We start from the raw sequence: 17,987 nt of genomic DNA, 5'->3' as shown, positions 1-17,987 counted from the left end.
ACATTCATAGCAAACTGGGTTTTTTTTTAAGTTTTAGGTCAGTTATGCGATTAAACACATTTCTTGAGGGATGCAATAAAGGCGAATTCAGAGAATGGAGAGAAGAAACACTGTAACAGTTGGATTTTTTAGGCAAGGTATGAAGGAGAGGTCAAAATGAGAGCAGTCTGTTTAAATAGCAGAAAAGTAGTGCATTCTGATACAGTAAAGAGCAGACAAAAGAGGATTCGATCCGAATACATGTGTGATCGATTTGATCTGATCCGATCCAAATCCGAATACATGTGTGAAAGAGGAAGATGAAGCATTATAAGAGATCATTTTTGTTATTATTATTAATGTTTAAGAGTTTTCAACAGATTAGGTCATGGAAATGTTGTAGAAAAAAAAAATCGAGGAAGAAGAGGAGATGAAAAAGAAGAAGAAGAATAATCGGACAAAGGTGGCGTTTTTTTTTGTTTTTTTTTTGATTTAAGATGAGAAATAGAGTGATTAGTTGGGAGGGATGGGGGACGTTAAGAAAGTGGGAAAGATAGAAATTGAAGATAATGGGGAGAAAAAAACAAATAAACACGATCGTACACATTGGGGAACAAAGGGTAGGCCTCAAGCCTCAAGCCTCAAGGATAGGCCTCAAGCACCCAGTATTAAACACATCACTGAATTGGGAACCCAACTATTTTTGAGATCAATAGGTTAAAGGTCAACTCAAGGTCATACTTCTAAAACCATAAATTGAAATCCGAAAAATCATCAATTTTCATCTGATTGACTTATCAATTAAACAGCAATTGCACAGTGCATCACTGAATTGGGAAACCAACTATTTTTGAGATCATAAGGTCAAAGGTCAAACTTCTAAAATCATTAATTTTCAACTGAAAAATCATCAACTTACATCCGATTAACTTGAAAGCTAAACAGGATTTGCACAGTCCATCACTGTATTGGGAAAGCAACTATTTTTGAGGTCAAAAGGTCATAGGTCATAGGTCAACTCTAGGTTAAACGACTAAAATCATCAAATTTATCTGAAAAATCATCATTTTTTTCATCTGATTAACCTGAGAATTAAGCAGAAATTGCATAGTGCATCACTGAATATGGAAACCACCTATTTTTGAAGTCAAAAGGTCAACTCAAGGTCAAACTTCTAAAATTATCAATTTCAATCTGAAAAAGAATCAATTTTCATCCAATTGACCTGAGCTTTGATTGAGATTGTCAATTTTAATCTTAATGAAATGGACAATTTGATGGAGAGGGGGTGGATTTTGCAAGTAGCGTGTTCTGTATGATGTATTTTTCTTGTTTGTTTGTTTGTCTGCACGCAGGATATCTCAAAAGCTAATGGACTGATTCAAACAAATTTTGGGGAAGAGGTGGGGTGTGTGTGACAATGAAGAATTGATTTGATTTTGGTGAAGATCTGGATCCAGATACTACATATATATTTTTATTTTAAGTGATTCTTAACCATGCAGATATGGGGCCAAGACTATATACAGCATGTTATTTCAAAAGGTGTGGACGGATTATGACAAAACTAGGTGGATGAGTTGGTCAGATGACAAGAACAGGCCAATTCGATTTTGGTTCCTGTCCGGATCCAGATCCAGCCTTTCAGGTGGATACGAAACGTAAGCTGTTCAGCCTGGTGGAGGTGTGCACTCTACCGAGTGCCATTCTAGTTTCCAATGTTGTCACGTTCAGTCTTGTTTATCAAGCTTCATATTTTAGTTCTCTGATACGTGGATGATTTAGGTGGCACTCGTTTGTTTTTCCTTAAAACCTTCCTTAAAACCTTCCTACAACTCAAGGGAGCACTCCCCCCATCCTTAAACACTAACCTTTCAATTTCCAAGTTGTGCTCTTCATGAATATTAGTCATAAAGAGGACGATTATCACCACATAAGATGTTGCAAACATGATTTCAGAGTCTATTCAAACCTCAACCCGCTTGATGTCTATGATTGTACGACCCTGATCTAAAACACGTACTAAGGAATAACTGGAATTATAGCAAGGATCTCTGATCCCCCAGGAGTCATTTCCACAAAAATATGTTTTAAATAATTTATTTAAAACTATCGAACTGACAATCCCACGGTATTTAACACGTGAAATCTGGACCGATGTAAAGGTGTTCTGGTGCAGGTACTGGAGCTGCAGCTGAACGAGTTGTTAGTCCGTGCTGCTTGTGTAGTGGTATCTTCATGGTGCGAAAATTTGTTACTTTGTGTTCAGGCTATTTAGATACCAATTCAATTGATATTGATGGTGACATCAGGGAAAAATATCAATTGCTTATATAATAAATAGATTGATTGCGGCATGCTACGAGGTCCATAACTCATCAATCCCACGTCATAGAGAGACATGCGGGCCCTTTATCAACCCGGGGAGTCCCGATGTGCCCTGTGGACCAAGATCTTACCCAAATCGAGGGATTCTTACAATTATGCACTATTTATAATAATAATTAAGCATAAAAGTACTTCAATAACACACATCAGACAACTATAAAATATATAGTCTCTTTTGTGCTTCTGAGTCTTCCTGAAGCCAGTTTGGAGATCGTTTCACCGCCATCCTGCTTTCAGACACCTCTTCCTATCTGTAATCTATTTGGTCCGTAATCTATTTGGTTGCCAAGCATAGTAAAGGCTCCTAAGGATTTCATCAACCTTAAGGAAATCCTTCGCGAAGGAATCATGGTGTACCTTCGGGGGAATCTTTCCTGAAGGATGGGGGAATTTTATGCAACCAGGGCTCTGGTTGTTTATTCCTCTCACGCCTTCAAGTGTACAAATCTGCCGGGAGACGGTTTCTTTCACGAGGGGTAAAAATCCTGGACGAGTCGCCTCTCCCATGTGAGATACTCGCCTGAGAATGCGGAAATCTGTAATCGTTCAGGATGTGATCATTCGTCTACTCTTCGTGAAGGGCACTGGGGTCTTTAACATCAACAACTAATGCCGGCAGATGGGACACCCAGTCCGAAGTCCCATCCAAGGGACAAACACACACATTGATGCCTCGGCTTGCCTGAGAAACATGAGGATGACAGTCGATTGCTGAGCCAAGATTCAAACCCAACAAGTTGAAAAAGCTCAGAGACAAGTGGGCATACCACCTCCGTGCTATGCTGCCAGCCAGGCGGAGGGTTGTACGTTGACTCACTTGATTTATCCTTTACATTGTAATCTGTTGAATGTGGGATGAAATCGCAACACGACTGAGCTGACAATGCCAATAAGGCCAGTGTTCTAGTTGTCATTGTGGGGGGGGGGGGGGTCATATGGATCATATGGAAGGGGCTAAAAAAATTCTCCCCATACATAATAAATAAATGTCTCATTTGTGGACGTATATGCTTTGCAATCAGAACCACTCAACTAATGAACTAAAGTATAAAACACCCTTCCGTGACATTTTTTCTGTTTAAAAAGCTATTTTATTATTTGGTTATGATGACGTAATCGATGTTGTATTTCTCAAGGTATACTTCATTGGCCATGGGAATTCGCCCCGAGTGCAATCGACCACAAGGGTGAACAAGCACCACCTGAAGGCTCAACCGGGCTGAGCGGACAGATTACTCCCTCCATGAATGCCAACAATGAGCCAACTGGGTTCTTTGTCACAGCCCAGAAGCAACTTAGCAATTATTTGGGGACAACGATGGTTTCAAGATGCTTAGAATCCAAATCCTGAAACAAGACGACCATCCAATTGGATTTTAACCCCCAACCTTTACAACTGCAACGCACGATGCTTCCCATTGCAGGCCAGACACCTTGCCGTACATTTACAGAAACACATATGAGGCTCTCCCTTTTGGGCAGTGTTCCGTGGTGTTGCCCTGTGGCCATTTTATAGTCCATTTTCACAAGGCAACAACATCAAATTGTGTGCGAGCTATACATGCAAAGGGAATTTCATTTTCTGCGACGGGTTCCAGGATGGCATCTAATCAACACGAAACCCGCATAGAATACAACACATAATGAGAATATTTAACATTATAGGGTTCAGAACAGTAATGATGAAACTGATATTACATTGTACGTAACAAGGCACTCTCCGATTGTCATCACCACGGCAATAGCATGAGAGTTCGCTCGGCCATATCCGATATCTGTCACCGTTGTGTTGATTGATGGATTGTACATCCGATGTTGCGTCTGAGCACACATTATTCCTAAAATCAGTGCGACGTAAGCAGGCCAACACATGAGCTGACAAACAAATTTCAGCCATTTAGCGGAGGCATCATCACTTTTTTTATGCTTTCTAAATCCACAATAAAGTCACACTTTTAGGGTGGTGTGTCGACTTACGTGTTTCTTATTAAAATTGTAATTACTAAAGGTAAGACGTTGATTAAACTCATGACCCCGAGGTACCTGAATAAAATGATTACCTCATAATGTTCCTCTGCTTTCCACCTTGAGATAATAATTCTCAAGCAACCCGCAGGCATGACGTCTCCGGTTGAGGTGCAACTTTCACACCCATTAGGCAGCAAAAGGAGGATGATCTCAGCCTTGGCTGAGAAGATGATGGGCGTCGTGCGTCTTATAATAGATCATGTTCATGGAGGACTGTTGTAGCTGCGAGAATCTTTCTTACTCGAAGAGAGGTTCAATCTACTTCGAGCCATTGTCATCTGATGAGCCGCTGAAAGGTAAACTGGGCTATTTAACGAAATCCAAGTTCTGAAAAAGGAGTTCAAAAATTCAGTTGTACAATTTTGTAATCGCATATCTAACGTATAAAGCTCGTTCCAACGACTGACTCACTGAATGATATTGAAGAACGGTACCTTCCGGGTGACGTCGAAAGCTGAAATTTTTGCGTTCCGATGGACATCAAAGGCGATAGACCAGGAAAAATCACAGGAACCATCAGAAAACGACCCAAGGCAAAGGGCAAGCATGGTAATTCTGTGTGCCAACAGACATCCAAGCCGATACATGGGGGGAGGGGGGGGCACAAAACCATTGGAAAGCATCAGTAAATGAAAATATAAATAAATGAAAAAATAAATGCAGGTGAGTGACCCAAGATAATGAGGAAGCAGAGCAATTTGTGTGCTGGCAGACATCAAAGCCGATACATTGGGAAAAATCACAGAACCATTGGAAAGCATCCATAAAGCTATACCAAGAAAAGGCGATGTGTGTGTGTGTGTGTGTGTGTGTGTGTGTGTGTGTGTGTGTGTGTGTGTGTGTGTGTGTGTGTGTGTGTGTGTGTGTGTGTGTGTGTGTGTGTGTGTGTGTGTGTGTGTGTGTGTGTGTGTGTGTGTGTGTGTTGTTGGTTGTTATCTCCATGAAGGGGTTTCAAAAGTAGAATGGAGTCCTCCCAGGGTGGGCTCAAAGTATCCACCTTCATTTCGGTAGGGGTCACGATCCACGGACCAAGCTGTGAAGTTTTCTGTTCTCAAAGTTTTGTGCCGAGGACTCTCTTCAGGATCTTCGCTGAGCCCTTTACAGCTTCCAACTGAAGTTAGCTTGTAGTAATATTCCCAGGGATGGTTTTTAATATATCTGTGAGGTTCTTTGTCATCACTCCTGTAGCTCCAACTATCACTGGTACAACCTTGGCATTCTTCAGTTTCCAGGATATTTTCACTTCATTCTTGAGATCTTGGTATCTGGTTATTTTCTGGATTTCTGCATTGTTTCGTCCAAAATCACTGGTACTAACATGTCAATCAGCAATGCCTTCTACTCTCTGTTTTCTACCGAAGTGTGATGTCTGGCACGCAATGCTTTGTTTTCGATGTTCACGCTCGATGGAATCATGAGGTCGTACGTGAGCGGTACTTCTATGTTTTCAGTCCATGCTTTTGGTTAATGTTCCCACGAATTTTCTGGAACTTGGATGTCAAAGTTTTTGTAGATGTGCCTTTGGTTAACATTACGAACTCTGTTGTGGCATTGTGTGTACAGCTATTCTGACATGAGATTTTTTTTTTTTCCTTCCTGACATGAGATTCTGACAAGTGATTCTTCACCATTGAGAGATTGCGTCAAAAAGGATATACAACATGATATCTCAAAAAGTTGTGGACGAATTCGGATAAAACATAACGGACAGTTTGGGTGTGTGACAAGGACAAATTGATTCAATTTTGCTGAAGATCCGAATCCAGATCCGGATTCGAGAATTATTTAATTTCTGAAGTGATTCTTCACCATTTCGAGATAGCGTCAAAAATGATAAGTAGCATTATATTTCGAAAACTTATTGGCCCCCTATGTTCTACTGGATTAGGCAATGCATGGTGGAGGTATGCAGTCTACCGAGTGCCCTTCTCGTTTTGTAACTACAATTACTATTACTGAATTATTATTTTAAAAATCTCGCTGTCATCTATATAACTTAGAATGTTTTGGTATTTCGTAAATGTAAAGCATCCAATAAATTACACATGCACATCTCCATTTCAAGCACATCACATCATGTGTCAAGTAAAAAATAAAGCACGTCGCACAATGTGGGTGTGGACTGTGAGCACAATCAACAATCATGGAGTTCATTGAAACAAGTCACCCACCAAAGAAATTGTGACAGAGTAGTTTGGCAGATTTATTCCAGAAGAAGCAAGGCAACGATGAGCTCATATTTCAAGATTTATGAACTGAGTTTTTTGTTGTGCAAGTTTTACCAACATATAGATTAAAGCTGCTGTGGTACTTACAATACATTTTAGCACTAACAGACACACATCTGCAGTTTGGCCCTAACGTTAAAATAAATCGATATAATTGGTTCACGAGTCAGTGAGTGACCACTATATTCGTTATGGGTGTGTGTCTGTCTGTCTGTCTGTCCTGAGCATAGCTCCATGGGTTTTGATCCGATCCTGATAAAATTAGGGTGCGAGGTTTGTATCATGATCTAGTTGTGTTCTCCTGAGAATGAGCGTGCTGCGCCCATTATGGGCGGAGCCACGCCCAAAAAACATGTGTTTTTATGGGGTAGCCGGGTTCAACTTACATCTTCTCCGAGGGGGTTTGTTGACTCTGGCAGGGGTATCGGTATTTGGTTAGCCCAATGGCACCTGCATAGCCCCACGGAGCTCGATTTTTCATTTTCGTCCCAAGGTCAAGGTCACAAGGTTACGAACTTAGAAAATGTCAAAAAAATCAATAAATTGGGCATCGAGCTCCTAGGGTTTTCAACCGTTTCGAATGAAAGTTGGTATGCAAGTTGTGCTCTTCGTGTACTACAACTTTCATCATTCACATTTTTCCCGATTCCCGCCAGTTTGCCCGTGGCGTCCCCTCGAAGGTCAAAAAATAAAAAAGGCAAACCGTGTACATTGCTCATGAACCATCGCCATCTTCAGACTTGTAATACGTTTGTTTGTGTTTGTGTGTAACATTCCATCCCACCCATTGTTTGGACAGTTCGCCTGATGCCACCTACATTTTCAACCTGAAAAATCATATGGCCACCATTTTGGTGCTCACTGCCATGCGAAGCCAAATATATCTTAGGAGCCATCATTTTCAGAATCGAGATGCCTTCCCTATACGTCTTCCCTTCAGTGTAAAACGACCAAAGCAAGAGTTAAAAGTATTTTGAGCCAATAGGCATCACAGGAATTGTGAAGATAGGCCTCAGCGATAAAGGCAGCGGTCTCTTGTCTATACACTGGCCAAATAACGCTGTGGCATTCTCTCAAGCAGGAATTTTATCATGGAGGTTATGCAGGAGGTTGAAGGCTTGTAGTGGGGAAGGGATTAATGCCTGAGGGTTGGAAGGGGAAGGTGAGGACTTATGGTTGGGAGGGGGTGGGGGTTGATGACTTGGGGTTTGTGGGTGGGAGGGAGGGGAGGATTGAGGACTTGAAGTCACATTTTACATTGTGCAAATGTTACATAAGTCCCTGCTAGTAATAAATAAAATTCCTGAAATGGTATTTGATCTACCCTGAATAAAAGTGAATGGCGGGCCTTTCCCTTCGGCGGAGTAAAAGTGCACAAACTCCTGACTAAATACAAAAGCTTTTGAAGACTGTACCAACAAGGGAGTGATACTGATAGTATTGAAACAACAAATACACAAGGCATCTTGAAATTCATCATCAAGAACACATTTTATTGCACTTATACCAGTCTTACAAGACTGTATCGCATCGTAGGAACACGATCAATTTATTCAGCTCCTGCTACAGCTGAGCAATCATTCAGCAGGGACAAACTTATCAAGAACCATCTTCGCTCCGCAATGACTGGAGAATGACTTTGTGGGCTGGCATTGCTTGCTATAGAAAAAGATCTTGCATCAAGAGTTGCTTACTCATGGATGATTGACAGCTTTTCCAGAATATGGAAAAGGTGCAAAGATTTCATGTCAAGGTCAGTTCAAAGTTGAATTTGTTTGCCGCATTTGCCGCATAAATAATGCTACATAATACCTCTTTACATTGTTCAACCATAGAAAATTTAGATAGACAGCAAAATTAATGTCCTCATTCCATAATAGATATATTTTACCCCAGCCAAGGTGGTTCATGGTTGGGAGCAATAAGGGTAACATCTGGCCAAATGAACATGCGATCGATGCTTCCCTGCTGAGATGTAAAATTTGGCAGCAATTCCCCCCACTGATGCCAAGGCCACTGCGTAGTGGGGTCAATTATAAATCAAAAGAGGTGGTGTTTACACTGTACAGAAATTTAGTGAGGCCTCATGTGGAATATTGTGCATAATGTTGGTCACAACATCTGAGGAAGGCCAAATAGCTACCACACAAAGTGTATCGCATAGTCATGGAGAGCGGAGGGCAACTACATTGATCCCGAGCCGAGCTTGACTAAGCTATGAGGAATGGCTTAAGGAGAAAGGACTTTATACATTAGAAAGCAGGCGATTACGACATTATCTATGAGAGATATTTAAGATAAAGAAAGTGAAAGACAAATTAATTGCAGACAAGTTTTTCAGCAGAAGAAACAGTGATAGGACCAGGTGGGCTATCGACTGAAAGTAAAGAAGATTGGAGTTATGATAGTATTAAGACAGGGGTCTTTCACTTAGAGAGTAGTCAATGCATGGAATAGTGACCCTGGAAAGGTAGTGGCAGGAGTAAGAGTGGATCGGTTTAAATTGGAAATAGATAGATACCTAGATGCCTTGGAGAGAGAAAGGTGCAGGGATATTGCAGGAATTGCAGGAAGCGTGTTTGTGGATTTGCCAAGATTTCAGGGGTTGGTGCAGCAGAGTCATGATGGGCCGAATGGCCTTTTCCTGCGCAATTGTTCCTTATATATTGTTGAGGTTTCCAGCCGGCGCGTCGCCCCGAGCACGACCCTCGATGAAGCAGTGGGGCCGTCTTGGCTCGATCGCCCAGAATTTACAGATCGCCGGCCCGGGTAAGCCCGGGTCGACGGGTCCTGGTAGTTTTAGGACCGAAATACGCCAATGGGGAGATCACGTGGGGTAGGTTTAATTGCCAACTTCAACTTACCTAAGTACCCATGTGATCCAGCTACCAGGGTACTTCACCCTCGGCGGAATTCGTACGGAAGCGAGCCGCTTAAGTGGCCCGTCCCATGTGCGTAGCCGAGTGGTGATATCGCCAAATTCCGCCAGCCCGATTATTTTGGGACCCTGGCAATGGTCCACTAATCCTTCACATGCACGACATGTTCGGCCAATGAAGGAAACGACACAACGAGTTGAGTACATTTAACAATTGGGGTTTTTATTGCAAATAATAAGCAGGGAATGAGGGAAGCACACAAGAGCAGATCTATACCGAATAATAAGCAAGGCAAATAATATACAGCACAGGCACTTATACTGTTCACTACTTAGGCCTAAGTCACATTTGCTCTACGGCGAGGACACAGCAGCCATACGCCCTCTGAATAGACAGAAACGTGCGGCGGCCGCAGAGTTTCTGCGGTGGCCTCAGGGTGGCCCTACGCCGTTTGGCTATATTTTACAGGCCGTAAGGTCGCCGTGGAATTATAACATGGAGTTATAACTGTTTTTATTTCTACGTTCGCTGAAGCAATTCCACAAGCCAAAACAAAAGAACTGGTAAAAAAAAAAAAAAAGAACCCACTCGTTACCATCCGTCTGGCCGGACGTTCGTCTTAGGGTCCCCTGCGGTCCCCCTGTGGTCACCTTGCGGTCCCGCTGTGGTCGCCTTGCGGTTGCCTTGCGGTCCCCCTGTGGTCGCCTTGCGTCTGCCTTGAAAATTCTATGGCTGCCACAGGAACGCCCTCAGGTCACCGTACGGCATAAAATCAAAGACCGTACGGCACCCCCTGTTTTCGGTCTCCATAATTTATAAATACGCCGTGCGGCTCCCCAAAAAATAAAAACATATGTGACTGCTACATTGTGTGACTGTGGAAATACTGCGGCCGCCATATAATTGCTAGTGGCCGTAGATTTTGGAGACCCCACGGCCGCCGTGGCAAATGTGACTTAGGCCTTATTAGACGGGGCACACACAGAAACACACACACACACACACAGAAATGGACCCCTGGGTCTTTAATGGGACCTCCAGCCTGGAGGACAGTCGGGCTGAGGTTCAGGGTAGCTGACCTGGCCACGAGCGTGCAACTGGACGTCCCCTGGCCGTGAGACTGATGTTGCCATCCCAGCCAGGTGGAAGGCGACAACGCGAAGCTCTGGGGCCAGGATGAGGTCGCCCCAGAAGCCAAGGTGATGAGTCGGGCAGAGAAGAAAAACGGGAGAAACAAGCAGGGAATGAACGACGACGAATCTCCTCAGAACTGTGCTTTCATGCACACTCTTTTATAAATCCTCATACGTAGGAAAAACCCAGCCGACTCAGGAACCACCTTCCCCTCCTCAGAACACACCTTATCTCCCCCCACCCGCTCAACGAACCTTCGCTCCTCCCCACTCGCCCTCCCATTGGACCAGAGGCCCCATGTGACTCCTCGTCCACACCCGATTGGACAGGCGCGCGGTGGGCCGGGCACTCGCTCCCTTGGGTGGAGTCTGCAGCGGGGGGGGGGGGGCATTAGTGGCTCCGCCTACGGCCTCTCCTCAGACCGCGTAGTTAATGGAGACGGTGCCGGGTCGGAGGCGGAGCGCAGAAGACGCCGGCTTCCCACCGATCGGCCACGGTGGAGTGGTGACATCACTTGGAGTGAAGCGAAGGCAAGGGCGATGCGGTGCGATCGGCGGTGGAGTCGATGATGTAGTTGGTGGTGTAAAAAAGAACTAAAAGAAAATCTAACTATTAAAACAACTTCACAGCGCAGGAACATTTAATTACCCATTAGACCAGGGTCGGGACCCTAACTGGCAACCTGTACTTACCAATATAACTGAGCTAAAGGACCTGAATGTTGAGTGCGATAGCTTTCCAAATCCACAACAATATCATTGCACGAGCTGAAGTACCAGGCATTGCCCAGGGAAATTCAATGAAATACTCTAATAATTAAATGTGCTGTTGACAACAAATCACTACAACCTCAACATACGATCTTCACAAAACATTTTACTCAATTGCTCCCAGAGAAAACTCAGACAGTGTATAAGCACAAGACCCGATCGAGGCCTGAAGGCCAAATTACCAGGTTTTATCCGTCGTTTTATTTTTTCATCCAAACACAGCCATCGACCTTCCTCTGGGTTAAAGACGAGGCCATGCAAAGATTGGCCGCACTGGTTCCTGCAGGGTCCAAATGCACAAACAAACAAGAAAAAGACATCATGCAGAGCACAATACTTGCAAGATCCATCAACCTCTTAAAAGGTTGCCATGGATACATCAAATTGTATATTTCATTAAGATGAGAATTGACAATCTCAATCAAATCTCAGGTCAATCGGATGAAAATTGATTATTTTTCAGATGAAATTTGCTGATTTTATAAGTTTGACGTTGAGCTGACCTTTGACCCTTTCACCTCAAAAATAGTTCCTTTCCCAATCCAGTGATGCACTTTGCAAATCCTGTTCAACTTTCAAGTTAATGGGATGTAAATTGACAATTTTTCAGTAGAAAATTGATGATTTTAGAAATTTGACCTCAAGATGTCCTTTGACCTCAAAATCAATCGGCTTCTCAATTGAGACAACCTCCACAACCTGGTAAAGTTTCGTGCAATTGGGTTTTAAATTGTGACCTGTAGGCAAGGCCAAAAAAAAAAAAATGTTGCATTGGCGTAACCCGCCCGACCCTAAAAATTCCGCCAACCCTACGGTTTTTTTTTTTAATCGATATCAAGTATCTTGTTGATTGCGATCGCGATCGCAAAAACCCGGAAGTGTTTCGGACAGAACCCGCTGCACGCTGCGCTATGCATATGTCATAGTTTAGCTCGCCTCGTGTGTGTGTGTGTGTGTGTGTGTGTGTGTGTGTGTGTGTGTGTGTGTGTGTGTGTGTGTGTGTGTGTGTGTGTGTGTGTGTGTGTGTGTGTGTGTGTGTGTGTGTGTGTGTGTGTGTGTGTGTGTGTGTGCGTGCGAAATGGCTCTGCATATCATCTGTACGAGGGAGAGATATTGCGCCTCGCTCGATCAGTACGTCGTCTGTTGTTTCCAACATGGCCGCGTACTCTATCAAGATTACTGGCATGCTTGGGCCTAAAAAACTGTTCAGCGTCTTACGAAAATGCGACAAAGATGCGAGGCTTGGAGATATCATTCAGGGAATTGCAGACGTAAATTGTGACACTGCTCCAATACTTTCCTCCGTGCAAGCGTCTAGCAGTGATGGAGGGTCCTTTTCGGACGTTTTGGCGGCGGAAAAGGTGTCTATCTTAGACGACTTCGGTTATCGCTTCGTCGTGGGTTACTTCAGCCACAGGCTCAGTGATGATTCGGCATCTACGTCTGAGGCTGAGCTGCCCAAGAATGCCTTTGAAATCCTCATGGCTGCAGGCGCAAGGCGAGGAAGATTTGATCTTTCGGGACTGAAAAAGAATTGTAGTTCTGGCATGCCACAGGCACAGGGACTAAATGCAAAGGACCAATTGTTCAATAGCATCATACATCATACAAAAAAAAATATTTAAAGGGTCTTCATATGGGATTTCCTGGCATCTGACGATAGAATTTACACATCTTAGAGCTGTTGTCAGTGGTGTACCGTCGTATTCAGTAGACAAAGCATTGGAGGGGCAGAGTGTTGTTCGTGAACAATGCTCTGCCCCTCCAATGCTTTGTCTACCATGTACGACAGTACGCCACTGGCTGTTGAAAAACTACAGTCAACCTTGTCTAAGTCGAATCTGTTAGGACTGAAGAAATAGCTTAGATTTAAAGGTGTAAAAACAAAAGAATATAAAGAGAAGAGAACTTGATAAGATCTTTGACTTAGGCGATTATTCGACTTATACAAGTTCGATTTAGGCAAGGTTCACTGTACTAGTTTTTTTTTTGAGTGGGGGGGGGGGGTCGCCGACAAAAAGGGGGGGTACTCGAGCCGAGGGAGATTTTGGGAGGGATTTATTTAAAAAAAAATCCCTACCTACCTACCCTATTTTTCAGTGACCCGTTACGCCAATGCAACATTTTTTTTTTGGCCCAATTGACAGACATACAGACAGACAGAATAACAAAACCGACTGACCAATATACTTGAAAAATCTTCGATTTTGCAAGTAACAAACTTTCTTCTTTGTATATTAGATAGCAGAGTTCCCACCTTCTGGGTGGGTCGAGTTTGCACATCACTTGCTAAAAAAAAAGTACAGTCTGTGTTTTGCAAGAAGACTATCTAATACGTTTGTGTGATGTGCGCTTAAAAGGTTAAACATCGTCTAAAGCATACGTTCCAATACCAGTTAATGTCTGAGGGATTGAAAAGGTCTAATCTCAAACATGTAAAAAGGATCTAAAAAGGTCCAAGTGGTGTAACGTCTCCATGGTCAAGGGTCCAAGCAGTCTAATCTATCTGAAGGGTGTAAGTGGTCAAAATCTGTATGGTTTTAATGTCTAAGGGGTCTAAAGGGTCTTAAGGTTCTCAGTGCCTAAAGGGTAGAAAAGGTATAAAGAGTGAAGGGGTCTAAAGGATGAAAGGTAAAATGGGTCTTTGGAGTCTTAAGGAGAACCCAAATGCTCAGCCCACTTCAACAGTAATCAATCCCTTGATGCCCTACAAAATAGATATGATTTGTCTTTTTCTGATTTCCGAATTATAAAGTGCTGTATTGTCCGGTGTGGAAACCATGGCCGTGTATTCACCAAATCCCTGCTTTTCACCCTCAAAATAAATGAATATATTGATCATTATATTTTCTGATCTAGATCTAAATACATTTGTTCATTAACTTTGCATCGAAAAAAGTGACGGAGGAGTCAACATGCTTACTCCCATGTCTGCTTAACTTCATCGAACAATCTTATTCTCATTTTGAAAAAGCTGAAGAGAGAGACGAGAGGATACCAAGAAGTTTTTATTTTCCTTTCTTATTTTTTTAATGTTATGAAGAGGATTTTTTTTTTTGGTCCTAGAAACAGGAAGAAAAGAGATTTGTACCGGTATCATACATATTTCTTATGGATTTGTGGCCCTGAAAAGGGCTGTTTGGGTTTGATGAAGATTTTCAGCTAACCCAAGCTTGATGATGTCCGGTGATATCTCCTCCAACACCTTGATGAACCAGCAGCAGATCATCGGAAGGTCGACCTTTCTCATCCGCCCGATGAAAGCCGGCAGTCTCCCAGTCACCATGTTGCTCAGCCAACGTAGCGATGGGAGTCATGGTGAAAGTTCAACCAACATGCATGTGGCCAATGGCTCCTCAGAATCCAGGTCGAAAATTCTGGCGGGAAACATGTCACGAAATGTTGATTTTCAACTGATGAAAATACCAAGTCTGGGAAATAGGAAAGCTCGTCTCTGGTGGTTCCACCGAGATGCAGCTAATGTTCCTCTCAACCTGGGTCAAATGCAAAGGCCTGCAAAGTAAGAAAGTTTGTCTGGTCAACACGAGTGATCCGCAGGAAGGAAGTTAGGAACCGCTGATAGAAATGAGGGAAAACGAAGAGAACCAGGAAGAACAAAGAGAACCAAAGGAAGCCAAAAGAACTGAGCAGCACTGGTACTTCGAAAAGCTTCACCGTCTTACTTGGCTTCTCACTCTCGTGAGATTATTGTTCTTATTCTTCCTTTTTAAATCCACTTCCTGCCCTCGTATAGAAAAGTACTCGGGGATGATTGGTTGTTCCTAGTTTTAAACCATGACCCGCTGTCCATTGTTTGCTAGCATAGCGTTAGCATGTAAGAAACGAGCTTGTTGGATTAATTCTGTCCGCATTGGATCTTCATAGAGAAAATGATGCATGTACAATAAAAAAAGATAGTCACCACTACAAGTCCCTCATCTATCCACCCCTTCTGCTGCACACGAACAATGATGCCGGCTGGAAACTTGTCTTTTGGCAGTGTCTTCCTCTGGAACATGACATACGATTTGAGGTGGGTGCTCCGTTATTGGAATCTAGCTATTGTGAATAATTCTTCTTTTGATGTGAGACCAGTGTCCTTCTTCTTCTTTTGTGTTTATTGATGTTTTCAGAGCCGCGAGGCTCTATATACGCTCCACACACAAACTATGGGTGTCTCCGGGTGTTTCAGAGCATGACATTTAATTTTCGCACACGGTTAATGCAATGCTGTACAAACTCTTAACCTGAACTGATTTTTAAAATTCAAACAGTGGAATTGAGCTTACAGCAGTTCCAACTGCTACAAAAGTGTTCATTTGTAATAAATTTAAATTCAGCTTTGATCGTTTTTAGACTGATTGTTTTTTCTATACCCATGTATTAACCACACACCCAACTTTTACCTCTTTTTGCCGATAAAAATGTGCGGTTTATACACTGGAAAATTAGGTAAATTTGCAATTAAAAGTCGAAATCTTCTTCTTCAGATTAGCCATGACAGCGTATCAGGAGGTAGATCATCATATTCGTACTGCCTCTGTGTTACATCGCCGTACGATTTGACTCAAACGGTAAATATTTCCCATTTTCCACAAATGTGCGGAGTCGATGCGTCTTTGGTGCTTGTACAGTACAAGATGATGACATCTTGTGGATATCCACCACAATTGAGAGAGGGATGCCATCCACACGTTGAAGCAGAGGAACAGCCCTTGCTCAAAAACTGTTACACCATCTCTACCCAGCTACCGGTATATGTACAACTGGCGATTTGAGCGGTGAATCAAACACCTGTTGCCATTGCCCGGCAGTGACCATAAGAGAACCTTAAAATAATTATCAATTATATCAACACAGATATATACAAGTCAAATGAACCACCATCTATTTATAGTGTGTATGTATCATCATCAACTCCACCAAGAGGATTTGACCTCGGAGACAAAAACTTTCAGGGTACCCACCACTCTCCTCCACCCTCCTCCCTCCACAATCCCCAATCAACCATTACCCCTGAGTTCTTAAGGGTCTTTGTGGTCTTAAGGGTTTTTGGGGTCTTGCGTGTCTTTGGAGTTCAGAGTATTAAAGAGTCTTTGGGGTCTTAAAGATTTTGAGGGTCTTTTTTTTTTGGGGTCTTTGGGGTCTTTGGGGTCTTTGGGGTCTTTTGGTGTTTTTGGGGTCAAAAGTGTCTTTTGTGTCTTTGGGATATAAAGGGTATTAAGGGTCTTTGGGGTCTTTAAAGGCTGAGGTGGTGGATGAAAATACTCTGTGGACAATCCGTGTGTCTGACTTGGTCTGCGTGCCAAACGTGATGGTTGTCGGTCCAGCGGTCTTTGCAAAAAAATGCGAACATACAGACAGACGGACGACAAATTTTATTTTTTAGATATCCTTGTACTTTAGTAACACAGTACTTGAGTATGTAGATTCTGCAATAAATGGATTATAACAGAATTTCACAGCAAGGACCAATAATTTTTAGAATTGGCCCTTCACAGTAATACAGATCTCATTAAATATTATGAGCTCAACTATGGTTTAATGGTACAACGAAGAATGTTAGACACCAGAATCAGCACATAACCATCACTGAAGCTGCAAAGGTAGTGCGTGAAATGGTATCATAAAATGAGGAGGAAATTCGTGTAATTCGAGCATTTCTTTGCAACCATAGAGGTGGTAAAGCATTTTAGTGGTTTAGGTGGGTTAAAGATGTGACTGCGCAATGCAATGAACTCATTAACAATATTTGTCACACTCAGCAATACATTCTGTAAGAACTAGACTTCAATGGAATGGAATATCAATTAAATTTGTGAGTACAGATAAGGAAAAAAATGTTTTGGAGATATTAAGATGGGATCATGTTTTTTCACCCTCATATTTCAGTATTATTTATTGTTTTTAAAACTAACCGTTAAACATTTCGTTTTAAGCAATGGCAGTAATTAAAAAGAAAATGATGCGCATGATGATTATTATCAGAAACTGCTTGGAATTCAGTTAATGGTACATGGTTATTTATTATCTTCATTGGAAACTTCTTGTTATGAAAGAATAGATTTCATTGTACAGGAAAGTAAATATGTTATTGATCCGTTCCGGTCCCACTATTACAAAAAATAATATTTAGCTTGAGTGTTCTAGATGTTAGTCATAGAGAATGCGGCTTTTGCGTCGATACGCCAATGATTCTTTATCCTCAAAACTATTTTGTCCCCACACTCCCACCACCTTACCTGTCAAACTGTACAAAACAGATTGGTGCTACCAATGTGGTTACCAACTCCATAAAGACAAATTTACTCAGAAAATTATTAATCTACACACATTATCGTGCTTTTATTAACAAAATTCCAGGTCGAATTTGAACCGCTCGGTGCTTTTCACATTTCAATTTTACAAGTTGCATTTCGCGTCGTACTAGCACTTTGACAATCCACCCTGCAAAACAAGAAATACATGTTTTGTTTTTTTTAATCTCACCCCTATTGGAAGCCTGGTGAGTACAAATCCTCAGGATGCAAAATTATTTTGAGAAACAGCACAGATTATTATGCAAGTGCGAAGTACACATT

At 42.3% G+C, this 17,987-nt stretch overlaps 2 long non-coding RNA genes across 3 annotated transcripts in view; one reads left to right on the top strand and one right to left on the bottom strand.

Annotated features, from left to right (window-relative positions):
* Positions 1-17,987, top strand: part of LOC147024195 (uncharacterized) — a 67,207-nt gene that overhangs the window by 28,398 nt on the left and 20,822 nt on the right. The window lies entirely within an intron of this gene.
* LOC147024196 (uncharacterized) lies at positions 4,083-11,687 on the bottom strand. Of its 2 annotated transcripts, XR_015058810.1 has the most exons (4): positions 11,589-11,687; positions 4,830-4,950; positions 4,428-4,722; positions 4,083-4,188 (listed from the first exon to the last, which is right to left on the bottom strand). It is a non-coding gene; the product is annotated as an uncharacterized LOC147024196 (long non-coding RNA). The 2 variants fall into 2 exon arrangements; XR_015058809.1 differs by lacking the exon at positions 4,083-4,188 and having other exon boundaries at positions 4,321-4,722.

Source organism: Eptatretus burgeri, chromosome 6 (assembly GCF_056783735.1).
Source record: "Eptatretus burgeri isolate ZD-2024b chromosome 6, Ebu_testis_v1, whole genome shotgun sequence".
Lineage (NCBI taxonomy): Eukaryota > Metazoa > Chordata > Myxini > Myxiniformes > Myxinidae > Eptatretus > Eptatretus burgeri.
The sequence above is the reverse complement of the archived record's forward strand: the minus strand, read 5'-3'. Positions and strand labels throughout refer to the sequence as shown.